The 11,518-nt window shown below is 41.8% G+C and overlaps 1 long non-coding RNA gene across 1 annotated transcript; it reads right to left on the bottom strand.

Moving 5' to 3' along the window:
• Window positions 1-4,539: 4,539 nt before the first annotated feature.
• Window positions 4,540-10,391, bottom strand: LOC108290135. The gene is made up of 3 exons (XR_005197078.1): window positions 7,415-10,391; window positions 5,454-5,520; window positions 4,540-5,322 (listed from the first exon to the last, which is right to left on the bottom strand). It is a non-coding gene; the product is annotated as an uncharacterized LOC108290135 (long non-coding RNA).
• Between the last annotated feature and the right edge of the window lie 1,127 nt (window positions 10,392-11,518).

The raw sequence follows: 11,518 nt of genomic DNA, 5'->3' as shown, positions 1-11,518 counted from the left end.
AAAAAAAAAAGGCAGGCCCTCCCTAACTTCTCTGAGACGTTTTTTCAACTGGGAACGGTGCCCTGTGGACAGGTGAATTAGATAAGCAGCATCTCCCACTGCCCTACACAACCTTAGACTAAAGCTGTTTTGTTTTTTTCTGTCTGTGCCACTTAGTTGTTTCAAGCAGTTGGAACAACAGATCTTGGTCCAACAGATCTTGGTTGGGTTGGGGAAGTTCACCCTCTTCAGTTTGGAAAAGTAAATCAATCCCCTACCACGTACTTAGTTCTTCTAGATACCCTGGGAGCTTTAGTGGTCAATCCCCTGGATCTAACATTTCACTGAGTTTCTTCAATATCCAGTGTGCTGCTGGATGGGAAGTAAAGCCAGAACTATTAGGCTGGGATCAGAGCTCCCTTAACCTTCCAATTTAGGGATCCTTAAGTCACAAATGAAGGGCCACTACCAGAATGATGGCCATTTTAACTTTCTGGCTTCAAGTACCTTACATCCCGGTAAGACATAGAGTACTTAACATCTGCCAAATCAATCAGGAGGCGGTGACGCCCAACCAAAATAAAGCCATCCTGACTTCATCCACATCTGAGTCATGGTGCCAAGTCCCAGGGATTGCAGAGTCGGAGAAATCTCCATGGTTTGGCTGCAACTGAGGTTTGTGACGCAAGTCAGGCAGATGTATGCCCTATCTTCCCCCAGAAATCTTTTAGATATCTTTTGATAGTTATATAATTCAATACACAGACTGGAAGACTGTTTAGCAAGAGTTAATTGGGGGTTAGGTCATATTCTCCCAGAAATTCTTTAAGGCCTTATTTTGTTTGTTTAGGAAAAGATGGTGTTATTTACAATTTCACGTGGAAATGGAAGTTTGCTGTTTCTTGTTTGGCCAGTGGCAGGAGGGACCTTCAAATATTAATACAACGGCCACCAGCTATTGGTTTCAGTAAGAGATCTCTGAACACCTCCATCTTTCCCCAAATGTTAAAAAGAAAGGGGCTTTTTTTCTGTGCTCTTTAGCTGGATTCCCACCCTGCGTTCCTCTTGCTACCAGTGCCTCGCATGGGCTCTGCATAGGAAGCAAGACTGCTGCTGAAGTCCCTGGCTGCACCCTGGAGTGGCTCAGTCTTTTGAGCCTGAGAGGCATGCCAGGCCTGGAAACAGCCTTTGAACAGAACGCTCCTGTCTGGGCCTTTACGAAGTCCTCTCCACTCCCTGCTGTGTGTGTGTCTGTCTGTTTAAATGCTCCCTGGTTTTTGCTGGGGGAAAAAAAAAGGGAAAACAAATCATTTGAATGATTTACATGAAGATAAGCGCCATCTACTGGAACCAGTTGGGGTGACAGTGCCCCACCCCCAAGCCCTGAGCGGACATGCATCACTAGCCCATAATTTAGACAATTTTGTTTAAAGACCACTGGTATTTCCTGGGGGAATTAATGGCCGGGTCCAAGAGTGCTTTGGGTCATTAATCCTATATTCTCATTAAATTCTCAGGAAATGACCGTCTTCTGAGGAAGGAGCACTGCAGAGATTAGAAATGCAAACTGGGAGAGCAAGGGTACCAATTTGGCTCCCGCTCCTGGCTTCTCCCACTCCCCACAAAGCCTGGGGTTCTAAAAGGTGCACTGTGGCTTTGAGTATCATCAGCAACAGCCTGCATCCATGCCTGTTTGGGAGTTGAAGGTTTGTGGCCAGCGGCAGGTGCATGGCTGGTGGAATGCTCCCAGAAACGGTCTGAAGGGCTGGAAGGAGAGCTGTCCTCAACTGCACACCAAATTGGTGTGATTAATACCACCCACGCCAGGCGTGACATCAGTGATTGGACTGGGGGTGGGGATGGATGTTTGTCTGCTAGCCCTTCTGCTTTTTCTCCCCTTCAATTTAGTCGACAGGTTAATTTCAGAACTGAGTGCTGCTTGCCAAGGTCAGTGTGACCAGCTGAGCCACCTCAGCTGGTTTCTTTCAGGACACTGATCTCTCAGGCACATTAAGGTGCTTCTTTAACCCCTAGTTACTTTAGGCCCACATGGTTCCCTGTATCAAATTACTCTAACTTAAGTCAACTCTGGGCATCTGGTTGAGGATGAGATCTGGAAGTAGGATTGGGGTATGGTTAAAGACATAATTGGGTTTCCTCCCTGTCTGTGGCTAATAGTCTGAGAGTTACTTGACACTATACCCAGTGGGAAATGACCATCTTATGAGGAAGGAGCACTGCAGAGATTAGAGAGTGGGAGACGTTTTGAAAATAAACTTTCGGCCGGGCACAGTGGCTCACGCCTGTAATCCCAACACTTTGGGATGCTGAGGGAAGTGAATCACTTGAGGTCAGGAGTTTGAGACTAGCCTGGCCAACATGGTGAAACCCCAATTCTACTAAACATACAAAAATTAGCTGGGTGTGGTGGCATGTGCCTGTAATCCCAGCTACTTGGGAGGCTGAGGCAGGAGAATTGCTGGAACCTGGGAGGTAGAGGTTGCACTCCAGCCTGGGTGACAAGAGTGAGACTCTGCCACAAAAAATAAGTAAATAAAAGAAAAGAAACTTTCTTAGAGAAAAGTTTGAGCAAGCCCATTTTCCTAATTTGTCCTTTGAAAATAACCAGAATCAGTGCTAATGGCTCTGTGGCAATTAGGCTCCCAGGACTTTGTTGCTGACACTGGTAAATCAGCTGTCATAATCTACCAAGAACAAAGACTGTCAAGATCCTTGAGAAAGTGCTGTAGTCTTCCAAACCACACGCTGCATGCTGGCTCCTTTTATTTGCTTTGCAGAGAGAACTCCTACCTTGAATTAGATCTTGAACATAGGTCAAGACCTCTTTCCCTAAAACTGACTGTCCCCATTCCCCACAAAGTTGTTTACTCTTTTCTTGGTATTCACACTGCACCTATATAATAAATTGGATTATCACATTGTACTGCAAATATTTCCTTGTAAAGGAACTGTGAGTTCCTTGAAGACAGGAATATGTTTTTTTCACCTATTATTATTATTTTTTTTTAAGTAGAGATAAGGTCTTGCTATGTTGCCCAGGCTAATCTTGAACTCCTGGGTTCACGTGATCTTCCTGCCTTGGCTTCCCAAAGTGCTGCTGAATCCGGGATTACAGGCGTGAGCTACCACATCTGGCCTTTCCTCATTTTTGTATTCCCAGAGCTTCCCAGAGCATGGTACCAGCACACAAGAGATGCTCATTAAATGTTCATTTTGGGGCCGGGCACAGTGGCTCACGCCTGTAATCCCAGCACTTTGGGAGGCCAAGGCAGGTGGATCACAAGGTTAAGAGATCCAGACCATCTGGTCAATATGGTGAAACCCCGTCTCTACTAAAAATACAAAAAATCAGCTGGGCATGGTGGCGCGTGCCTGTAATCCCAGCTACTCAGGAGGCTGAGGCAGGAGAATTACCTGAACCCAGGAGGCGGAGGTTGCAGTGAACCGAGATCGCGCCATTGCACTCCAGCCTGGGTAACAAGAGCGAAACTCCATCTCCAAAAAAAAGTGTTCATTGTGAGAATGATGGAACCAACCCTGAAAGGATGACAGGTGAGGGCTGTGGACCACTGGAACATCTAGAACTCCCTGATCCATACAAACCATAGAATAGTATCTGTGAAGGTACTTATAAGCAGCTGCAGTGGGTTTTTTTTAAATAAAAATTGTCAGGTAACATTGTTTATTGTGTAAAACATGATGTTTTGAAATATAAATATATATAAAATACACGCTGTGGGATGGTTAAATCTAGCTAATTAAAAAATGCATTACCTAATATAGTTACTATTTTTGTAGTAAGAACACTTAACACCCACTTTCTTGTATTGTGTTTAATTCCACAGCTATCTAATTCCAGAACATTTTCATCACCCTCAAAAGAAACTCCATATCCATTAGCAGTAACTCTCCATTCCCCCAATCCCATCCCCTGGCAACTGCTAACCTACTTTTTAATCTCTACTGATTTGTCAATTCTAGACATTTCACATAACCAGAATCATACAATATGTGACCTCGTGTCTAACTTCTTTTGCTTTGTATAATTTTTTTTTTTTTTTTTTTGAGACCGAGTCTTACTCAGTCACCAGGCACCAGGCTAGAGTGCAGTGGCGCAACCTCAGCTCACTGCAACCTCCACCTCCTGGGTTCAAGCAATTCTCCTGCCTCAGCCTCCAGAGTAGCTGGGACTACAGGCGTGTGCCACCATGCCCAGCTAATTTTTTTGTATTTTTAGTAGATAGGGGTTCCACCACGTTGGCCAGGATGATCTCAATCTCTTGACCTCGTGATCCACCCGCCTCGGCCTCCCAAAGTGCTGAGATTACAGGTGTGAGCCACCGCGCCTGGCCAGCTTTGTATAATGTTTTTAAGGTTCATCCATGTTGAAGCACTTACTCGTTCTTCATTCCTTTTTAAGGCTGAATAATATTCCATTATATAAATACACCACATTTTATCCATTCATCAGTTGATGCACATTACAGTTGTTTCCACTTTTTGGCTATTATGAATAATGCTATTGCAATCATTCCTGTACAAGTTTTTGTGTGGACATATGTTTTCAATCTAGGTATCTATCTAGGTGTGAAAATACTGAGTCATATGGTGACACTGTTTAACTTTTTAAAGAACTGCTGAACTTTTTTCCACAGTGGCTACACCATTTTACATTCCCATCAGCAATGTGTGAGGGTTCCAATCGGTCCACATCTTTTCCAATACTTATTTCCCATTTTTTTATTACAATTTATTTTTAATGATGTTACATTTTAACAGCCATCTTACAAAATTCTTCACAATTGAAGTCGATTGTCCTGGGTTGATATGAGCCAGCTCTAGCATACCACTGCATAAAGCCACCAAAGAAAATTGCACCACTTTCTCTCTACTCAGTTCAACTTCTTTTTGCTGGCAAAAGCAATACTCAACAGATTTGAATTTCCTTCTTCTTACATCCTTCCTTTAGAAAACTGAAACAAAAGATTTCAGGTTCCCTTCTCTTTGGTAATTGAGATGACTTTTGACTGCTGAAGAATCACAAAATTTTCAGCTCCCACCAAGCACCCCAGCAGAACAGGGTGTTTCTCTCCTACATTTGTGTTGAGAAACAAAATTAAACCCAAAATATATCTTCCTGACACCCAGATGTATCTTCCGGAGGAGCTCTCAAGCAGTTGCTTCAACAGGGCAAACAGCTGTGGTCTGTTTCAACATAATTTGATGTAATCAGGGTTAATTCTGATGATGTAGTAACTCTGAAGACTGTTTTTTAACTGGATTATTGTTGGGTCAACAATCATGTGGCATTACATTTAGTGGCTGAAACAAAAGCCAGAATTAAAACAGCTTCCCTCAGCCTCACCCACCCCTTCTAAATGACAGCCTCACTAGGAATAGAAGAGGCACATTTAACACAACCAAAGAAGGAAAGTAGATGGGAGTCAAATTACCTGCAAACATCTCCAAGGTCCAGTGTCAACCTAGAATAAGAGCTGGAAACTTTGTTGTTTTCTTTTCCTAGAATGGTTAGAAAATATGTTGGCAGCAATTAGTATAATTTAATATTTTCATAACATTCTAGGAAAAAGCCCTGACATTTTCCTCTGAAGCTTTCCTGAACCAGACAAATGATTTTAGCAGTTCATCGTTGCTCTGTATTTTCCATGCCTGTTTTCAAAATGATTATTTTAAGTGAACACTAAATTCACGGTGTGGCACACCAGGGCTAAAAGAATGTGGTATACAAAGCCCTGCACACATCTGGCACTGTTTCTGAAGAGCAATGTCTTTATCTTATTCTCATCAGTCTGGCCATCATTGTTTATGGTCAGTACAATTGCAGGGTCTGGGCTGCTCTACATGTACACATACTTATTTAGTCTCTTCCAGTTTTTAGCTTTGGCTAGTCTGAAATACAGCAAAAGCCCGTGATAAAGGCCATTCTTAATACAGTTCTGGAAAGCAGAATCTTCAAAAATAGATGGTTTGGGAAGCTGCCAAATGTCTTGGTTCTTAAAAATATTTTAAGTCCAGTTATGCGGTTCCAAAAAGGGTCTGACATGTGTCCAATTCCTCTGTAAATAAGCCTCCATTTATTTGCTTTCTGTTTTTGTGACTGAGACTATTAAGAAATTTGAAAAGCAAAGAAGCCACTTACCCTCCTACTGCATCTTATTTTATCAGGAATTTCCCATCTAAATAATTCCTGATTAACATATATTCTGGGATATGTAGATGTGATTACAAGGTGATGAGAATTAAAAAGTAATGAGAATTCCTTCTGTAAGTCACACAGTAACTTGACTTGTTTTAGTTGTCAAAGCAGATACCCATTTCAAACTCACTCAAGATCAGATGGAGAATTTATTAATAAGAAAGTAAGTTATCTCCCATGGAACCCATGGAAAAGTTGAATAATCTGGCCTCAGAAAGAGCAGCAGCCAGGGAATAAACATGGCAAAAACCAGGTATCCATTCTGTATGTGTCTCTTTCAGGCCATATACAGTTTCTCATCTTAAACATTTTGCCTTCATTGTCTTCCTCTTTGAAGACTGCTTTCTGTCTCTCGGAATACATGGTTACCCTCTGGCCCCTAAGTTTATATGTTCCTGGCTCAAGCAACCTGTCCAGACACTCTACTGTCCTCAGCCCCAATTTCTAGAGAGAAAATGAAACTGGTCTATTGGGGTCAGGTGTCCACCCCTAGTCCAATCTGGTCCCAGGATGTCTGTTAGGGACCCACTAGCCAGGACAACCGTAGAGGAATTGCCAGAAAAAGGACAGGATAACTAAGTAGATACCTTGGAAGGTGTTTAATAGAGACACAAAAACCAGTCTTGTTTCTTTCAGGACACACCTAGTATCTATCCCTTTAAATTAGGATTATACTTAAAAAGCACATTTCTTTCTATTCAAATACATGTTAATAGGGAATGGTTACTTACGTACATGTTAGTTAAGTCTCAGTAGGGATTTTCTGAGAACCTACTACTTCAAGTTCAGCATACAAATACCAAGACAAGCCTATGTTCTTCAAAATTTCAGGGTCTTTCTGGGGAGAGAAATAGGCAGATATTTATAGTAGTATTTGGGCAATGTTATAAAAGGGGTATGTTCAAAGGATTGTGGGAGCACTGAGAATTATGAACCAACTGTATGGGGACTGAAACTGTATGAGGTTAGGTTTTAATTAGTTTCAGGTACCCGACAGATAGGCAGATAGACATAAGTTAACATTTGTTGAATTAATGACATAAATAGTAGCTACCTTCAATTTGAAAGCAATAAACTTGTCTAGATTAAAAGAGTGAAGTGGGGAAAACCACTAACTGAAAATCTGAGCAACTAAGTTCATTTGGGGCTAGCTTCTGAATTTCTTGTCATTTAATACATTCATTCAACAATACTTACTGAGCATTTACTATGCACAGGCACAAGGCTAGGTGCTGGCGGTATAATGATGAACAGCATAGAGATGTTCTTCAGAAGTCCAAGTCACTGTATTCCAGAAGCAATGCCAGGAGAATGCTCTATAAATCACCTTCAGTAACAGATAACTAAACTCATTATTACTTTTGATTCCTGCCTTTTGGTCCTATGTTCAGGAAACGGCTCCAGATAGATTTGTGCTGAAAAAGATAGTTTAAAAATTTATGAGATATTTCAGACACATAAAAAGAGAAAAGCCAGTTTTGGGAAATTTTTTTTTATTTTTTTTTATTTTTTTATTTTTTTGGGGGGAAATTTTTTAAGAAATACTTCCCTGTTCTCTGATGGATGCATTCCCCCCACCGTTTTTGGTCACCTTAGTGATTCATTCGGCAGTTTTTTAACGAGTGCCCACTAAGTGTCAGGCACTCTCCAAGGCACTGCAGATATAAAAATTAATGTATTCTTGTCTCTGCTGTCACTGAGCTCACATTCTGGCAGAGGAGATGAATGGCAACATAAGACAACCATTATTTGCGTAAGGTACTAAAGGAACATAACAAAAGGAGAAAGTCTGGAAGCCACTGTCCAACCCTTGGTTTACTGAAGTAAAAACAACTTAAACACATGAAAATGCAGAAATCCTAGCTGCATTTTGGAGTGTCACCACTCTTGAAATAAAGCCTCATAGCCACAGACAATGTGATCAGAGCTGTAAATATTTTGATTCTGGGCGACTAAGAGGTGACAGGTGTGTAGCCTGAGAAAGCCACCCAAGCCCATTTACAGGCATGTGGAGACAAGTAGTGTTGAGTCAGGGTGCAGGGTACACCCCAGCTCTGGGCAGGACAGGTTCCTGAGCAGAGGACTTTTAAAATTTTCTGTTGAGGGCTACTAACCCATTAGAAGAAAATCCATCAAGAACTAAATGATAGTGAAACTTGACACAAAAATTTCCATGTCAGATTTTTTTAAAAAATGATTGTTGATCAACAAATAGCCCACTCTTACTTTTTGAGAAACAGCCAGCACAAGTTTGTACTTAGTAAACTAGATGTAAGTTGTTGTCTTCAATACGATTGATGTATCTGCTGAGGGGGTGGGGTGGAGAGAGGAAGGGGAAGCACCTGGATGTTGATATATTACTAGGCATAGAAGGAACCAGAGTGGGAGATTAACACTCGCAAAGAAAGAAAAAAACATGGGAGAAGATGTGGAGAGAAATGGAGTGAGAAAAGAGATAAAAGTTGAGAGGCATGGTAGTTTCTATGCTTCATGGGGTCCAAAGGGTATCACTGCAGCCTGGCTTTCCCATCCTTGACAGAAAGGCATAAAAACCAGCTCAAGCATACAGAGAGAACAGAATAACTTCTTCAATAAGCAGGAGATTTATATAATTATTACTTACCCTTTAGTGTAAAAATATTAAAACCTCACTACAGGTTTCTCAATACAGAATTAGAGTACTTACACTAGAATTACTCAGGGTGACTCTTTAAAAAAACGCCAACTATGAGCTTCTCCATCCCAGACCTACTGAATCAGACCTTATGGTGGGAGTAGGAGAATCTGAATTTTTAATACGCTTCCCAGTGATTCATCTACACAGTAAACTTTGACAAGACTGTACAGAATGGGAGTCCCTGATTGGAGGGAGTGTGTTCTATTTGTCTCAGCACCCATAGAATCTAGCTTGGTAGGGCTTGGTAGAGTGAGAGCACAATAAAAATTTATTGAACTAAACCGAATATACCTAATTTACCTAAGAGGCTTTAAAGAAAAAGTCACTCAATTCCACTGCCTCTAATTTATTTTTTTCCATATTCTAGTCTATGTACACAGCTTTTACACTGATGTAATTGCACACTCACCATTTTAAACTCTATTTTTCAATATATTTTCTCTTATAATTTTTAATGGCTATACAATATTCCACCCAACAGGAAAAAGTATCTTCGATCATATAGATTTTGAGTTTTAAAAAGGTTTTCCTTAGGAGACCTTACATTTGTGCAGTGCTTCTCAGTTTATGACACCCTTTTACACAATCTTCGTTGCTTTCACAACACTCTATAAGATAAGCATTATCCTCATTTTGCAGATGAGTATACAGACAGAGATTAACTAACTTGCTCAAGCTTCTACAGCTAGTAAGCGGAATGTCAGATTAAACCATGGTCTTCTCACTGTGCGTCTAATGCCCTTTCCAAGGCACCAAATACTTAGCAACATTTTGTGGCAGGAATCTGACTCAACAGTTTCCTGATGCAATAACCTGTAATTTAAAATGTGGCAGATGGAAATTACATTTAAAGAGATCATTGGCCAGCTATATCCTAACTATATAGGAATCAGCTCCTGCCTCTTGGGGTACTGCAAAGAAAATGCATGTATTAGTTGACATCTTCTGTGAAAGAACTTACTGTTCTCCAGTAAAGCATCATGATGGTCTGTATATGACCCAAGCCCATTTCTGCAATCTTCACATGAAGGGGGTTAGGACTGTTCCTGAACACCCCGACACTGTAATTAAAGTTCTCCAGCAACCACGACAGGCTGTAAGGCAGATAGGAAGGAGGCAATGGGGACTTGAAAGCTCTTCTAATATTAAGATTGGCATCACAGGATAGTTGGGTAGCAACTGAGTGAACAGGAGAGGGAAGCTTTTATCTACCAATAGAAAGGCCCATTATAAGGACACACTGCCTGACGAATAAAAGGGGCGGAGCACTTAAGCGAAGGGTAGACTGCCCACCTGAGCAGTTAGAGGTTCTATACTAGAAAATAAGAGTTGTAGTGTTTCTATTTTATTCCATTTGCTTGTTACAGACAGGTTTCCTTATTCTCAGGGAGAGGTTTCTAAAAACCAGAGCTCTCTGAGGACAGAAAAACTTCTTGGCTGGGTGTGGTGGCTCACACCTATAATCCCGCACTTTGGGAGGCCAAGGCAAGCAGATTACTTGAGCAGATTACTTGAGTTTAAGACCAGCCTGGGCAACAAAGTGAGACCCTGTCTCTATAAAAAATTAGCTAGGTGTGATGGCGCATACCTGTGATCCCAACTACATGGGAGGCTGAGGATGGCTTGAGCCCAGGAAGTCGAGGCTGCAGTGAGCCGTGTTCACAACACTGTACTTCAGCCTGGGCGACAAAGGAAGATCCTATTTCCAAAAAATAAGGCTAGGCACAATGGCTCATGCCTGTAATCCCTGCCCTTTCAGAGGCCATGGTGGGAGGATCACTTGAGCCCAGGAGTTCAAGACCAGCCTGGGCAACATGGCAAAACCCTGTCTCTACAAGAAATACAAAAATTGGCTGGGTGTGGTGGCTTGTGCCTGTGGTTCCAGCTATCTAGGAGACTAAGGCAGGAGGATCACTTGAGCCGGGAGGCTGAGGCTGCAGTGAGCCGTGATCACACCACTGCACTCCAGCCTGGGCGAGACAGTGAGAAACTATCTCAAAAAAAAAAAAAAAAATCTCTATTAAGGTAGTGAGTTCTTGAGTGAAACTACAGTAGGTAAATTACTAGGAATTGGGAGAAATACAGGGGGGAGTAGTTCATATATCATAGACAGAGAAAGGGATATCTTCTTTAAGGAGAGATTTTTCAAAACTAGGTTCCTAGGGAAATGGCAAACCATCAATTCTTGTTGAGCCAGTGGGTAGAGAAAGTTATGAGTCAAAGAATCACAGCTGTAGATGGCTCACGTTCAGCAAAATACAGTTTCACCTGTGTATGTGCGTACTTGTTGTAGAAAAAAACCTTTGTTATACAGGCCCACCAAGTTCTCTATTTTCAGAGTATCACCTTGAAAAATCAAAGGTCTTGGCTGGGTGCTTTGGCTCAAGCCTGTAATCCCAGCACTTTGGGAGGTCGAGGAGGGTGGATCACGAAGTCAAGAGATCAAGAGCATCCTAGCCAACATGGTTAAACCCTGTCTCTACTAAAAACACAAAAATTAGCTGAGTGTGGTGGCATGTGCTTGTAGTCCCAGCTACTCAGGTGGCTGAGGCAGGACAATCACTTGAACCTGAGAGGCACGCGGTGCAGTAAGCCAAGATGGCACCACTGTACTCCAGCCTGGC

The sequence above is a fragment of the Cebus imitator genome, unplaced genomic scaffold, assembly GCF_001604975.1.
Source record: "Cebus imitator isolate Cc_AM_T3 unplaced genomic scaffold, Cebus_imitator-1.0 Scaffold424, whole genome shotgun sequence".
Classification (NCBI taxonomy): Eukaryota; Metazoa; Chordata; class Mammalia; order Primates; family Cebidae; genus Cebus; species Cebus imitator.
The sequence above is the reverse complement of the archived record's forward strand: the minus strand, read 5'-3'. Positions and strand labels throughout refer to the sequence as shown.